This window comes from Macaca mulatta, chromosome 8, assembly GCF_049350105.2.
Source record: "Macaca mulatta isolate MMU2019108-1 chromosome 8, T2T-MMU8v2.0, whole genome shotgun sequence".
In the NCBI taxonomy this organism is placed as follows: domain Eukaryota; kingdom Metazoa; phylum Chordata; class Mammalia; order Primates; family Cercopithecidae; genus Macaca; species Macaca mulatta.
This window is the reverse complement of record NC_133413.1, coordinates 60,751,748-60,766,096: the sequence shown is the minus strand read 5'-3', so window position 1 is coordinate 60,766,096 and position 14,349 is coordinate 60,751,748. Positions and strand designations below refer to the sequence as shown.

At 34.4% G+C, this 14,349-nt stretch overlaps 1 protein-coding gene across 1 annotated transcript in view; it reads right to left on the bottom strand.

The window, feature by feature from the left end:
- SNTG1 (syntrophin gamma 1) overlaps positions 1-14,349 on the bottom strand; it is an 879,206-nt gene that overhangs the window by 572,749 nt on the left and 292,108 nt on the right. The window lies entirely within an intron of this gene.

Genomic DNA, 14,349 nt, shown 5'->3' with positions numbered 1-14,349 from the left:
CAGGAAAAAAGCCTGGAAAGAGAAGAGGATTCTCTCTAGAATGTAGATTTTCCCCAGAAGAGACAGCCTCGCAGGAACATTTTAAAATATGTCAGGGCAGTATATTTTGGGCCTGCTATCTGTCATTTTGACATTTTATTGCTACAGAGTCTGCTTTGTTAATCTTAAGGTCTCTGTTTCAATGTTAATGCTGGTCAGCTATACCTAGATTCCAAAGAGAGGAAAGTACAACAAGGCATGTTCAACCATCCATTCCCATCATGGCCTGAACTAGATAGAGTTCAGCTTTACCTTAAAATGCCCTTAGCTGAGAGGAGGAATCCAGTCAGCTGGTTGGGGGTGCTAGAATTTTATTTTTGGTTTACAATTGCATTCAGGAAAAACATATCTTGTTTTACAGATAGAGGAGAATAGATATGCAGAAAGGTTTACTCAGGTGTGAATGGTGTTAGTCACAGCCTTAAGGCTTAGGGTCCTGAGTCTTCCTTTGAAAGCTGAGTTCTGGATCCTGTATGACAGAGGAGCCATATACTCTTTAGTAAAAGCATTCTGTTTCTTTGTGATCTGTGGGATCTACGAAGCCGGGGGCCCATGGAAGGATGTCCGCTGATTAAGTCTGAGTATGGTAATGCTTGAAAAATCTCTGTGTGTACTCTATGTCACTTTTCCCTTGTTTTAAATATTTAAAACAATTTAAACAGAATTTATATCTTTAGCATAGTAACATTTCCACTAACGTGATATGCCTCCCAACTTAATTTAAATTTTCTGTAATGTACGTCATTCACTTTATATGTTTCTATATATAGGTCTTATATGTCATACATTATTCATTATTATGCATATTATGTAATATTTAGTCATTTTAAATAATTTTTGTTTTATTTTGATAATACTTGCTGCTATATAAAAATGTCATTCACTAAATTGAATAGATTTATATCTGGCAATTTTACTATGTTTTTTATGAAATCTATCAGTTTGGGATTCTTTTGGATTTTCTACATAGATGAATGTCTCATTTAAAGAGTGACAGTATTTTATTCTTCTCTTATATTCCTTATATTTTAGGGTTATCACTATTTTTGTGTAGTTAAAGCATCAGTGCTACACTGAAAAGAAATTAAACATTTTTGTCATGTTCCTGAATTCACAGGGGTTTTAAAAAATTATTCTTCTCCCTCCATTCAATAAGTTTGCTGTAGCTCTTTTGAAAATGTGCTTTATTGATTGAAAGAGTTCCCATTCATGTAGAGACAGCCTTTTGAAAAAATGTATTTTCCGTATTTTATTGTTCTTTTCTTTTTGTTTCATAAGTGGTAGTTGCATTTCATCAAATGATTGTCTTTTGCATTTAATGAGATGGTCGTATTTCTCCTTAAAGTTCTTAAAGAAGTGAATTGCGTTAACATGTTTTCTAATGTTGAAAATACCTTCCTTTTGTATAACAAAGTCAATAAGGATAAATAGTTATTTCCAATAATAGTTATTTCCTATGATATTTTTATATATCATTCATTCATATTGCTAATTTTTAATTTAATTCCTTTGCATCTGTATAGAGTAAAATTGCATATTTTTATTTTCCTTCTCTATTAGGAGATCAGTTATACTAGCCATATAAAATGAGTATACGAAGCTATTCTGCTTGTGGAGAAATATCCAATGTTTCTGTTCTTTTAGTGTAGAATTCAGTGTTTTTAATGTATTTACAAGGTTATGTACTTTTCCTCACTATCTAATTCCAGAACATTTTTGTTACCCCAGAAATAAACCTATACCCATTAGCAGTCATTCCTCATCACCCTTCCCTTAATATGTCTTTGAATTATTTAATAGTTAGTTAGACTGCTTGTTTTATTTTGAGTTGGTCCTGGAAATTTTTCAATTTATATACATTTTCAAATTTATTGGTACCAAGGTTTTCAGGGTCTTTCTAATAACTCCAATTCCTGAAGCTTCTGTTGGGCTATTTCTATTGAATATTCTTGGGCCAATTTTCAGGCATGTTTTCTTGCCCCTTCTCCTACGAGTGATTTATTTTTATTGTGGGTTGAAGAGGACATTTGAAAAGGGTTTTTACAGAAATAAAGCCTCAGATGCTGTTATATGTCTCTAGGGAGTGTCTACATTTGCTTCTGTCTGTAACTGTGGTCACTAGTTCCCCAGGCCATTCTCAATTAATTTCGGTGTTGGAGGTGCTGTGAGGCTGAGCAGCAGTCCCTGCTGAGGGCCTGTCTGCATCAAGTGAGTCCTTTCTCTTAGCAAGTGGCTGGTCAGTACCTTGGCAATCCCTAGCTGCAAACTAATGTCCCCATGATGCCTCAAAGTCAGTGGTCAAAATCCTCTCGAATTGGACAATTCAGAGGAAAAAGGAGGTATATGTTCCAGTATTCTATAGCACTGGAGGATGACTCTAGTTGAAAACAATTTATCACATATTTTCAGAGAGTTAGAAAAGAAGAATTGAATGATTCCCAACCCACCAAAAAATGATACGTTTGACATGATGGGGAAACTACCTTTGTAAAAAATTATAATAGTCAGAAAATTATGACAGTGAAAGAGATGTGATTTGACCACTCCATCTTGCCTTTAACCTCCAAACTACCCTTGGTCATTCCTGGGCTTGGGCCATTCTAACTAGGAGAAATTTAGTTTATAGTTTAAATGATAGTAGGCCCTCCCCCAGGCTAAACTGCCTTTGTAAAACTAATGAAAGGCCACCAGGTTAGCAGGATGAGTTCCACTAAGATGTAGGGGTAGTTAAATGATTACCAGCCATTATTCCAGAGTTCACAAGGTTTGCAACTTCTCCAATTTACTAGTGTAGAACATAAGACTGGACTTTTAATATGTCTTTTCTGGCTTTTGCAGGCTTGTGCCTGCAACTCTGCACTCAACCACTCCTGGGACCCTCACCCAGAAGTGACCTCAGGCATGAAGGCTGTTTTCTGCACCCCTAAGATTGCATCCCCTACCAATTAGAAACACCCATATCCTAGCCCCCTACCTACCAACTATCTTTGAAAAACTCAAGTCTCTGAACTTCCAGGAAGGCTGATTTGTGTCATAATAAAACTCTAGTCTCCTATTTAGCTGGCTCTACATGTATTAAACACTGTCTCTGTTGCAATTCCCCTGTCTTGATAAATTGGCTCTATCTGGGCAACTGGCAAAATGAACCTGTTGCATTGTTAAATGGATATGCTAATTACCCTGATCTGCCCACTATACGTTGTATGTATCAAAACATGACTATGTACTCCACAAATAAATGCAACTATTATGTGTCCATTAAAAAATATATTTTTAAATGGGTCACACACGTAGCATACATTGCTATACTGCAATCTTCTACCAGATCCATCATATATTACTAACTCTCGCTGTCTTTAAGTATTTGTTTTTATTATTCACCAGTCTTTTTGAGTGTGTGTGTGTGTGTGTGTGTGTGTTTGTGTGTGTTGGGAGGGGTAGCAGATGTAAAAGTCCTTGCATTATCATCTCTATTTTTTATTAATATTTTGCCATGTTGATCTTTTATTTTTTATTTTTTAACATTTTAGCTTTGTTGAACCCTCCCTTGTACCTTTGTTTTCCATTTTAATTCCCCATTGTACCTATTTTTTCCCTTTACTGCATATTCCTTAACATTCAAACTAATTTTAATTCCTGCATTTCCCACAATAAATACATTAAAAGCTACACATTTCTCTGTGTCATAAAAATTTTTATATTTGGTATTTTTTATATTACCATATTGTATACATTTATATATATTTCTATTATGATTTCCTCTTTAAACTTTGAGTTACGTAGAAGATTTCTTTTAATTTCCAAATATATGGGGGTTTTAATGATTTTCCTTTGTTACCAATTGTTAACTCAATTGTGCTGTCATCAGATAATATAATCTACGTAATACCAGTACTGGTTTTATGGACTGGATTTGAAAGGAAGACATTTTCTCAACCTGCTTAGTTCAGTGTTCTACATGCAGCCACAGTGTGAATTACTGTAAGGTGAATTCACTCATGGGTGATTTGTTAATAAGGAAGTTAGTTTAGAATGGAGTAAACACTGTTTTGGCTCATCCACAAATATTCTAGACAAGAGGGTAGAGAATTATGGTAGGATCATATCTTTATTGGGAAATAGAAGTCTTCAATGTTGCTGCCATGCTGGCAGGAAAAGCACTACTGCATCTATCTTAAGAAAACTAGAAACAAGTACTAGGGTCCTTCCCAGGGCCACATCCCTCATCCTCCTGTGCTGCACTCTTGCTCCATTGCCCTGCCTCCACAGACACCCTAAAGGAGCACGCTAGCTCATGCTCCTCCCATCTGCCAGTCTGTACCCACCATCTCCACTCCAACCAAACTTCAGTATATTGCCACTCTATTGTTCTGGAGCATTTCTAGCAACCACTGTGGCAGCATGTGCTCACAATGTATCTGGATGGGCCAACAGATTATCCCCTCCAGTCTCGTGTACTCTTTTCTGTTTTGTACTCGTATTATAAAGCTGCATAGTTTTGTATTGTCCTCCACAACTCTTTTTTCTCATAATCCCTACTATCTTTTGAATATATTTTTCAGAACAATGTATTTTTCAGGAAGTAGACAATGTTTCAGTGCAGAAATATCTATATAACCTGCAGTTTCATCTTACAGTTTGTGTGGTTCAAATCTTTCACACACTTCCTATCGACATTAAAGACAGGAGCATTAAAATTACCCCAAAGGTGGCTTCTATCTTCATATTTCATGTGACCTTGAGGATTGTGATATCATGATCAATAAAATTTTATCTATGGGATTTTTGAGGCTTTGATTTAGCCCTTCATCTTGTCAGATACCTGAGAAGGGTCACCAATGGGATCTTCTTAAAGTTCATTCCAGATATGTCAATTTCTTCTTGTAGTTCTTTCACTTTTGACTTTATATATTTTAAAGTTATGTTACTATGTTTAGATAAGGTTAGGATTGTTCTCCCCTCCTGGTGAATTAAACCTTAATGTTTGATCTCAAGAAAAGCTTTTGGCCTTAAGGTTTGTTTTGTCTTAGACTAATAAAAGTTCACTACTTTTCTATAATTTGCCTTTTAAAATCTTTTATTTCATCTGGAATCTTTGATACTTTGTTATTGGTTGATATGGTTTGGATTTGCGTCCCCACCCAAATCTCATGTCAAATTGCAAACCCCAATGTTGTAAGATGAGCGTGGTGAGAGGTAATTGGATCATGGTGACGGATTTTCCCCTTGCTGTTCTCATGGCAGTTGAGTGAGTTTTCATGAGATTTTGTTGTTTAAAAGTGTGTAGCATGTCCCCTTTCTCTCTCTTCCTCCTGCTCCAGCTACATAGGACATGTCTGCTTCCCCTTTGACTTCCCATATGATTGTAAGTTTCCTGAGGCCTCCCCAACCATGCTTCCTGTACAGCCTGTGGAACCATGAGCAATTAAACCTCTTTTCATTATAAATTACCCAGTTTCAGGTAGTTCTCCACAGCAATGTGAGAACAGATGAATACACTGGTGTATTGTTTCTCCTAAAGCTTGCTCGCAATGGCTTGCATCTTCTTATTTCATGTGACTTTGAGAATTGTGGTATCATAATCAATAAAATTTGATCTGTGGGATTTTTGAGGTTTTGATTTAGGCCTTCTTTCTGTCAGATAACTGGGAAGGGTCACCAGTGGGAGCTTCTTAAAGTTAATGCCAGGCTTAGGTCTTTTGGCATTGGAAGTAGAGTGCATTCTAGTCTAAAAGATGCCTTGTAAGCAGCCTGTCATTGGAAATGCTTTATTAAAGCTGTTTTCCTCCTTCCATATAAGCCAAAACCTCAAAGTTTTCCCACTGTCTCATTCTTCGGTTACTTTCTTCTCTTCACAGTTCGTTCTTTCCTCTAGAAAATCACCTTTTGGAAATTGTTTTTATGGGAGATTCTTATACTGATTTCTCACCTTCTCAGGACCTAGACTTCCTCTTGTTTTACTCGTGAAGCCCATTTAAATGCAGAGACTTGGGCTATGGAAGATCCAGGAGGCTGAAAGCCCTTGGCTCTGTGGCTTCAGTGCCTATCCAATTCATTGCTTCTGCCTCTCTGGACGCCTCTTACTTTCTTATCAACTCAAGTCTACATAAAGAGAATATTTGTATCCAGTCTTTTATTCTTTTAATGTGCGATGCATTGCAAAGGCTATTTGGGCAATTAGTCTTCTACATTGCTGGAATTTGATGTCTGATTATAGCTGCCCTTTTATTAGTATCTGTGGTCCTCTATTTTAAAAATTTCAATAATCATAACACCATGATGAGAAAGTATTACTTTAAACATAATACTATTTTTTAAAACACAAACGTTCACTGCACTGAAAAAAATAGGAAAAATGTAATACTGATTATTAAGCACTTTATAAGTTGTATACCTTTAAAAATATGGTTATTTTTATTTCTCTAAGAACATATAATGCAGGCATTTATGAATATTAAATAAACTTAAATATATAACAACCACACAGTGAGTATAAATACTGAACTCTGATATAGTGGATATGTGAATGAATTCTTTACTTTGTGAGCATTTAAATTTTTTTCTTAAATTTTTATAATGATTGAGGAATTGTTGGAAGCAAAGTGTAACCCACAGTGCTAAACACACGTTCAGGCCTCAATTTTGTAATTTTCTACAACCTTCCTTATGCTCAGTGCATTCCTCAGAGATAGTTGTTAAGTATATTGCCAGTGTTAGGCAACAGAAAACATTACTCTCATTTTCAAAAATAACATTTACATTGAGAGTGCAAATGTTAACTATTATGAAAAAAGCCATATGCCCTAATGTCATGTCAAGGAATTAGCTCATGCTGAAATAGTGACTTAGTATTTTTGAAGTCATGAAATTCCATTTCAGAGTCTGAGGTGAGTTGGTATTTTTGTTATGTTTGATTTTATTCACAGAGTAGAACTTAATAATGTTAAGAAAAAGGAATCAAAGTCTTTGAACTGAGCTGATTTGCCTTCTTCTTTTGCATGGCTTAGAATGAATGCAATCTGCAGTCTTTCCCTCTCATCCTCACATCCACAGACTCTGCTTTTGCTGAGTGGTGTGGTAACAGCACAGAGCTGGAGATCAGAACAACAGATTTTGAATAACTTCTCCATCATTCTCTGGCCTACTAAAAAATCTGGTAACTCTTCTTAGCCTTGTAATTTGAAGAGTTGTTATGAAGAGTATATTCTACTAAATGAGAAAACAGTTGTTTGTAGAATGTAATGGAACTTCTAATATAATAGGTTTTTAATATCATAAATTGATTCTAGATCCTGTAATTAGATTGTAAATAGATTTGGCCTTGTGTTCACTCACTCGACTTTTTTCTATTAAATCTGTTATTGGTCTATTTTCAGTATATAGACTTGAGACAAGAACATTACATGCCAGCACATATTATGAAGGTGCTAAGTAAGAGTATAAGTAGGTGACTGGGTTTTATTGCAAAGGTCAGGAAATATAGCTTTTAAGATTGATTCTGACATGTGAGATATATATATATATATATATAATGTTTTATCCCTTTGGGCTGCCTTCCCAGTGATTGAAAAAAAATGACGCCTTCTTCATTAATAGTTCTTTCATCATAGGCCAAGGTGGTTTTATTAGACTTTTCCTACATGTGCTTTTACATCAACAATATGAAACAAGTTACGGTGTGTACCAATATATTAACCATTCATAAATGAGTAATGTTTAAATATGTAGTTATATCATGATGAGGTTTTACTTTTGCTAAATTAATATGTCTACATAAAGTTGAATCATCGGCTTAAAAATCAACTCCTTTTGGTGTCAGCCCATTTGTTTCATTACTGTTCATTACTAATAAACTTATACATATATATATTTTCTAAATTTATCCTTGAATTGCTTTTCCCCAAAACTCAATAAATAAGTTTTCTACTTCTGGTAAATATTAACAGGATACTATCTGGTATGTTGACTACTCTCTGATGTAACAAACCTCCTAGTGATGGTTCTCCAAATGCTATTCTGGCATGCATTCTGGAATAAATGCATCTAGTAATCTCTAAAATTATTCACTAACTTATGCTTTTTGGGCAATTGTTGACATAAAATTTTAGCAACTTTCCTCTCTTATGAAAAGAATTCTCAGACATTAAGAATTTTAATTTCTAATTCAACATTCAAATAGCACGATCCTTGATTATTTTTTCAAAAAAGTTGTAATTACCATATTCTAGACCCAGAAAAATGTTCTTTTAATCATACTGCCTAGTATACACCACTTCAGATAAAATCTAAAGCAAATTTGTCTAAGTAATTTATAACAAAACGATGTGATAGATTTGAAGCAACCAGCTTTCATCCCCTAAGTCTGTTGCTACTCTTAACAGTATAAATTTATTGAGTTTACTTATTTCCTTCACACCATACTCTTATAAAAACTTAATATGTGATTATTGAAAAAAAAAGTGGCACACTTCTTTCCTTCAGCAATGTCCTATCTTACTGAAAAGATAGTTCCGCATTTCAAAAGAAGTTGAGTAAAAGACAACATGTGAAACAAAGCTAAAAACACACGGAACCAGAAGTAATTAATGCGAGGAAAGGTAAAACTAAACCATGAAAAAGAGATCAGCAATATGTAAAAAGAGATCAGCAAAATTTAAAAATGTTCTTATCCTTTTGTGGCTTTTAAAGATGCTTACATGGAGAGACATAGAAGGAGCAAATCAATCCAGCCACCCAAATCAGCTGACCCATTGAAAACAGTCCTTGGAATGACAGGTGCCCCAGCCATCTGTCCATGCCAAAGAATCAGACATTTTTTTCAGGAGGGAAGACATGCCTGAGTCATGCTCCTGAGTGAGATAGAAACTCTCTGGCTTTTTATAAAGAAAATCCTTGATTTTACAAATAATCTTGATGAATTTGTCAATATATTTTAGTATAAATAAGCCTATTCTAGTGAAAGTGATCACTAATTCGGTTTTGCAATTAAACTGAATATTACTCTTAAGACGTTTTTTGCACTGATCCTTTTTATCCATGTGACAGATGCCATATGAAGAGTTAGCTGGGATTAAATTTAATTAAATTCATAATCTCCTTCTGGAAACTTTCTAGGAAGTTTGAAAGTGATTGGATTTTAGTCTCAGAAGATATGTCTTTGCCTATAATCTTTTGGAAAGGAGAGCTTGGATTCAATCAGTTACCTAGAGTTCAACAGTTTGTCTGGATTGATAATACTTCTAAAATTATTTTTAAAATTAAGCTATAATTTATCACCTTTGTTATAAACCTAATTGATCCTTATCATTGTCACTTGAAGTAACAATTATAACAAAATGTCAGGATATCTCAAACCAATCTCAATCTTTCATCTATGCCTAATTATAAATAATATATTCAAACAGGAATATAGCCATAACAATCTTACTTAAATAGTGTGATATGATGATGAAAAGGCATTTTTAAATATTTTTGGCTCTTTTTGTTGATTGTTTCATGATATAACTTGTGTCTAATTATTTTGTCCTAAAGTGCCAACATAAATAAAAATGAAAAATAATGAAACTCATTTACAATGTGATATGTCATATACTGACGTGGTTCATTTTGCGAGGTTTTTGTTTATTTGTAGTATCAAATCAAAGCACATAGAATATATATACACACATTTCTCTATGCCCCTTGTTCACACTTCAAACTGAGGTATCCAATATTAAAATGTCTCGTTCTTCCTCATACAACTTTTTGCAGATTTATACAATATTTGAACTTGTATTTAAACCAAATAAAAACATCAAAATCTCCTGAAGAAAGTAATCTTTTAAAAATCTCAGCTGATTGTTCTGTTTTTGTCTTGTGACATCCACTTGATTGTAATTAAGGGAGTGGTTCCTGCCCTAGAAAACAGGGCCCCAGGAGAACAATCCTCTTGGACTGGTGCACATGCTGCCATCTAGTGGTCAGCCCACGGTGAGAACCCACCCTACCGTCTACAGCATTTTGATTACAGCATTTTGATTATCAAAATTGGAAGATGAAAACAGATTTCTTTGCCTTTGCCTTCAATGCCACTGGACGTGCCACTAAAGAAAGTCGAATGAGGTCTCTTTGAGACATCCACGTGGCTGAGTAGGGAGACATGTTCCCCTTGATTCTAGCATGTTACTTTTCTATAGTATCCTCAGCTTTGTCAGGATACTGGAGTTAAGCCCAACTCACTTGCAATTTGTTGACTTGGCTATTCTCTATTTGCCAGGTCCCTTTTATTTTTATTTTAAGTATCCATGCCTAGGGTGGACAATTGAAAAGGCTTTGCCGGATCCCGAATCAAACTGTTATCAGAGATACAGGCTTAGTATTGAATCAAGTCAAGCCAATTACATTACACAAAGAACACTGAGAAAATTATCAGGAGCAGAAAATAAAACACAGTAGATGAGTGCACAAAATATATTTTCTTGACCCGCATTTTCCAAGTACATAGAAAATCCTAACACTCGTGTCCCTGTAAGTGAAAACTGTTGTATCATCCAGTCCAAAGTGGTTTTCTAACTATTTTACTGCTCCACGTAAACATAAAGAGAATATAAAATTTTGATTTTTTTCTAATACAGTGATTGAAAATAAAATACATATTTAATTTTTCCAAAAGTTTGATGACAAAATAGTTTATTTTCACATCAACTCATGTAAATTTATTAATATACCAGAAAACATCCCCCCCCACTATAATTGGTATGTCATATGCCATAGCCTACATACTTTTTAAGTCAATTTTATCAATACTACTTTCATTCCCTTTGGGTTTGCTTTTATCACTCAATAATTATTCACAAGAATATAATTAGGTATGATGGAGCCATATGAAAGAAATTCCTATACAGAATACTTCACTGAGAAATTACTGTTCAGATGTTAAGATTTTGCCACCTCCACACATACATGATGGTTTAATTCCTTCTAGAAATATCTACTGGCACACTGCCTATGCACAAGCAAGTCTGTCTGAGAATGTTGGATAAATGACGATGTGTATGTGTCTACTCTTTCATAGGGAAGATGATATATGTGTACACTACAAAGACTCAAGGGAATGCATGGCAAGCAATAAAATATGAGCTGTTGAGAGGCAGAAGAAATGTTATTTCCAAATCGAGGTTATTGGGAGAGGCATCATTAAAATGCTGTTTGCCATTGCATAGGCAGGTCTCAATTGCTCTGGGGTTGCTTCCACACGTTCTCTCACAGAATAGTTCTGAGAACATTCCAGCCAAAACTTCTTTTCAAATTGGTCAGCCTGATCTTACAACACAGCTGCTGGAAGAAACTGAATGGCACTTTTGAATTTCAGCCAATTTTGCTGCCTCATGGACAAAAAACTGTGTCTGATCTGTTCCATTCAAGAGCACTTTCAGAATTTGAATTTTTCTGCCCCAGAGTGTATATAGACACAGCTTTGGTACATAGACCACATGCTGGAGATGAGAATTAACTGTCTCATACCACTGTGGCCCATCATAATAGGAAAACAGAATACTTACCATTTTCTTACAAGAAAGTATTATCAGATTTCCCCTTTTTATTTTCTTGCTCATCTGTCTCTCTTACTAAACCATGAATTCTTGGAGGGCATAGATCTGTATCTCTCTATATACATCACACATTACTTATGTGTTCAGAGAATGTTTCCTAATGAATGTTCAATAGGTATGGAGTGATTATGTTCATGTAATCCTGAATCTCAACCCTAAACCCAAATTGTTCTATAGAGAGCAATTTCTCCTAGAGGCAATTTTCATTACTCACATATGATAGAATCTCTATCATTCATCAGGGGATATAATCTACATGGCTTTACTTATGGTTAAAATGGACCCCTATCTAGAACTGGATGAACAGAGGAAAGAAATGTGTTGCCCAGGCAACAGAGCTGCTTTATTTGAATGACTTTCCTTCTTATCACAGTGGAAGTTAAAATAGATACTGTACAAGAAATTGCTGAGTTTGCATTAAGTCTGCTGATGAAGAAAATAAGAGGAAAAAAAACACTTTTGAGAGAAAGATGTAAAATGTGGGGGCTATTCTCAATGTTGCCAAAATGTGTGATAGGATATTTATTTAATTCACTAAAAGTATTATGGAAATTTCTGAATAAATTCAAGAGTTACTGCAGAGCACATATAACAGCCTGTCTTTTTATTTTATTTATTTTATATTAATCCTTTAGAAAATATTAACAACTTGAGAGAAATATTCTGTGGATCTCTCTCACAGCTGTCTGCTCATATACTAGACATTCAGAAAACAGAATAAAAGGAAAATAAATTTTGAAACTGAGTGTCAGATACTGTCAAATGTAAACATTTGATCTCACTGAAGCAAAATTATTTTGTATTTGTAATTGCAATATTTCTTATGAAAATAAAATCTTTTTAAAAAAGGTTTGATGTCCATCTTTTTAAAAAAAATAAGAGGAGGAATTTTATGGCTCAGTTCATTGATAACCATTTCATTTCTCTTAGATTGTTTTAATTGAGAAGTATCAATACATAGCAGTTCTGAATCAAACCCATGTTGGCTTAGAATTCTCGTACAGATCTTAATAGTCTTATTATCTCATTGGTGAAATTGAGTATAAAATTATTGACTAAACAGGGTTGCTCTCAGGATTAAGAAAGATAACCCATTAAAAAACCAGCACAATGCATGGCACTAAGTACATAAACAATGCTAGTCAATTATTATTAACCAAATATAATTATATGGAGAAAATGAAATATAATATTTCTCTGATAACAAAGATTTCACCAAATCACTTCAAAAGCTAGATAATAGCTATTGTTTCTAAGGGTGCATATAAGATATTAAAAATAATTTTCATTAAGTTAAACAGACCTTTTAATATACTCTTGATAGCACTAAACAATAAACTTCCATGTTTCTTTATACTAAGTTATATACTTTACCTCAATATTACCATTTTGTAATTTAAAAAAAATCCATTGTGCATAGCCTCTAAAGTCAACATATTTTGTGATGACTATATTACATTACATATTTTTTATCTGAATTTGTAATACCCATATTCCAACTTAGTATTATTTAACAACATTGATTCTAAAATATTAGACTTGGAGAAGCAATCATATGTTATCAATGCATAAATTACAGTCAATGTAGGGGTATTTTGCACTGCAAATAATATCTAGAAAGATACATGACTTAGCTAAGAGCAAATGTAATTAGTGACTATCTATAATTAGGTCTAGCTTCTAACGTGGTACATTTTTTAACCTGTCATTTCTAAGAACTAAAGTATCATAACACTAATTCTGTTTTTTAGTTTTGTTTTGTTTAAATTCACTGGTCTACTGCAATACTTCTTTGAGGTATTTGAACAAATCCTTGAGTGGTACAAAGTCAATAGTGAAAATCACTTTATTTTTTAATCATTGTCTAACTCTATGTACCAATGAGAGGGGATTGTCATTAAAATATTTATATCTTGTCTGTAAAGGATTTTATTTCTCCTTCACTTATGAAGCTTAGTTTGGCTAGATATGAAATTCTGGGCTGAAAATTGTTTTCTTTAAGAATGTTGAATATTGGCCCCCACTCTCTTCTGGCTTGTAGAGTTTCTGCCAAGAGATCTGCTATTAGTCTGATGGACTTCCTTTTGTGGGTAACCCGACCTTTCTGGCTGCCCTTAACATTTTTTCCTTCATTTCAACTTTGGTGAATCTGACATGTGTCTTGGAGTTGCTCTTCTCGAGGTGTACCTTTGTGGCATTCTCTGTATTTCCTGAATTTGAATGTTGGCCTGCCTTGCTAGGTTGGGGAAGTTCTCCTGGATAATATCCTGAAGAGTGTTTTCCAACTTGGTTCCATTCTCCTCGTCACTTTCAGGTACACCAATCAGACTTAGATTTCGTCTTTTCACATAGTCCCATATTTCTTAGAGGCTTTGTTCATTTCTTTTTACTCTTTTTTCTCTAAACTTCTCTTCTTGCTTCATTTCATTCATCTGATCTTCAATCATTGATACCCTTTCTTCTGCTATATCAAATTGGCTATTGAAGTTTGCGCATGTGTCACATAGTTCTTGTGCCGTGGTTTTCAGCTCCATCAGGTCATTTATGGTCTTCTCTACACTGTTTATTCTAGTTAGCCATTTGTCTAATCTTTTTTCAAGGTTTTTAGCTTCTTTGTGATGGGTTTGAACATCCTTCTTTAGCTTGGAGAAGTTTGTTATTACCGATCACCTAAAGCCTTCTCTCAACTCATCAAAGTTATTCTCCATCCAGCTTTGTT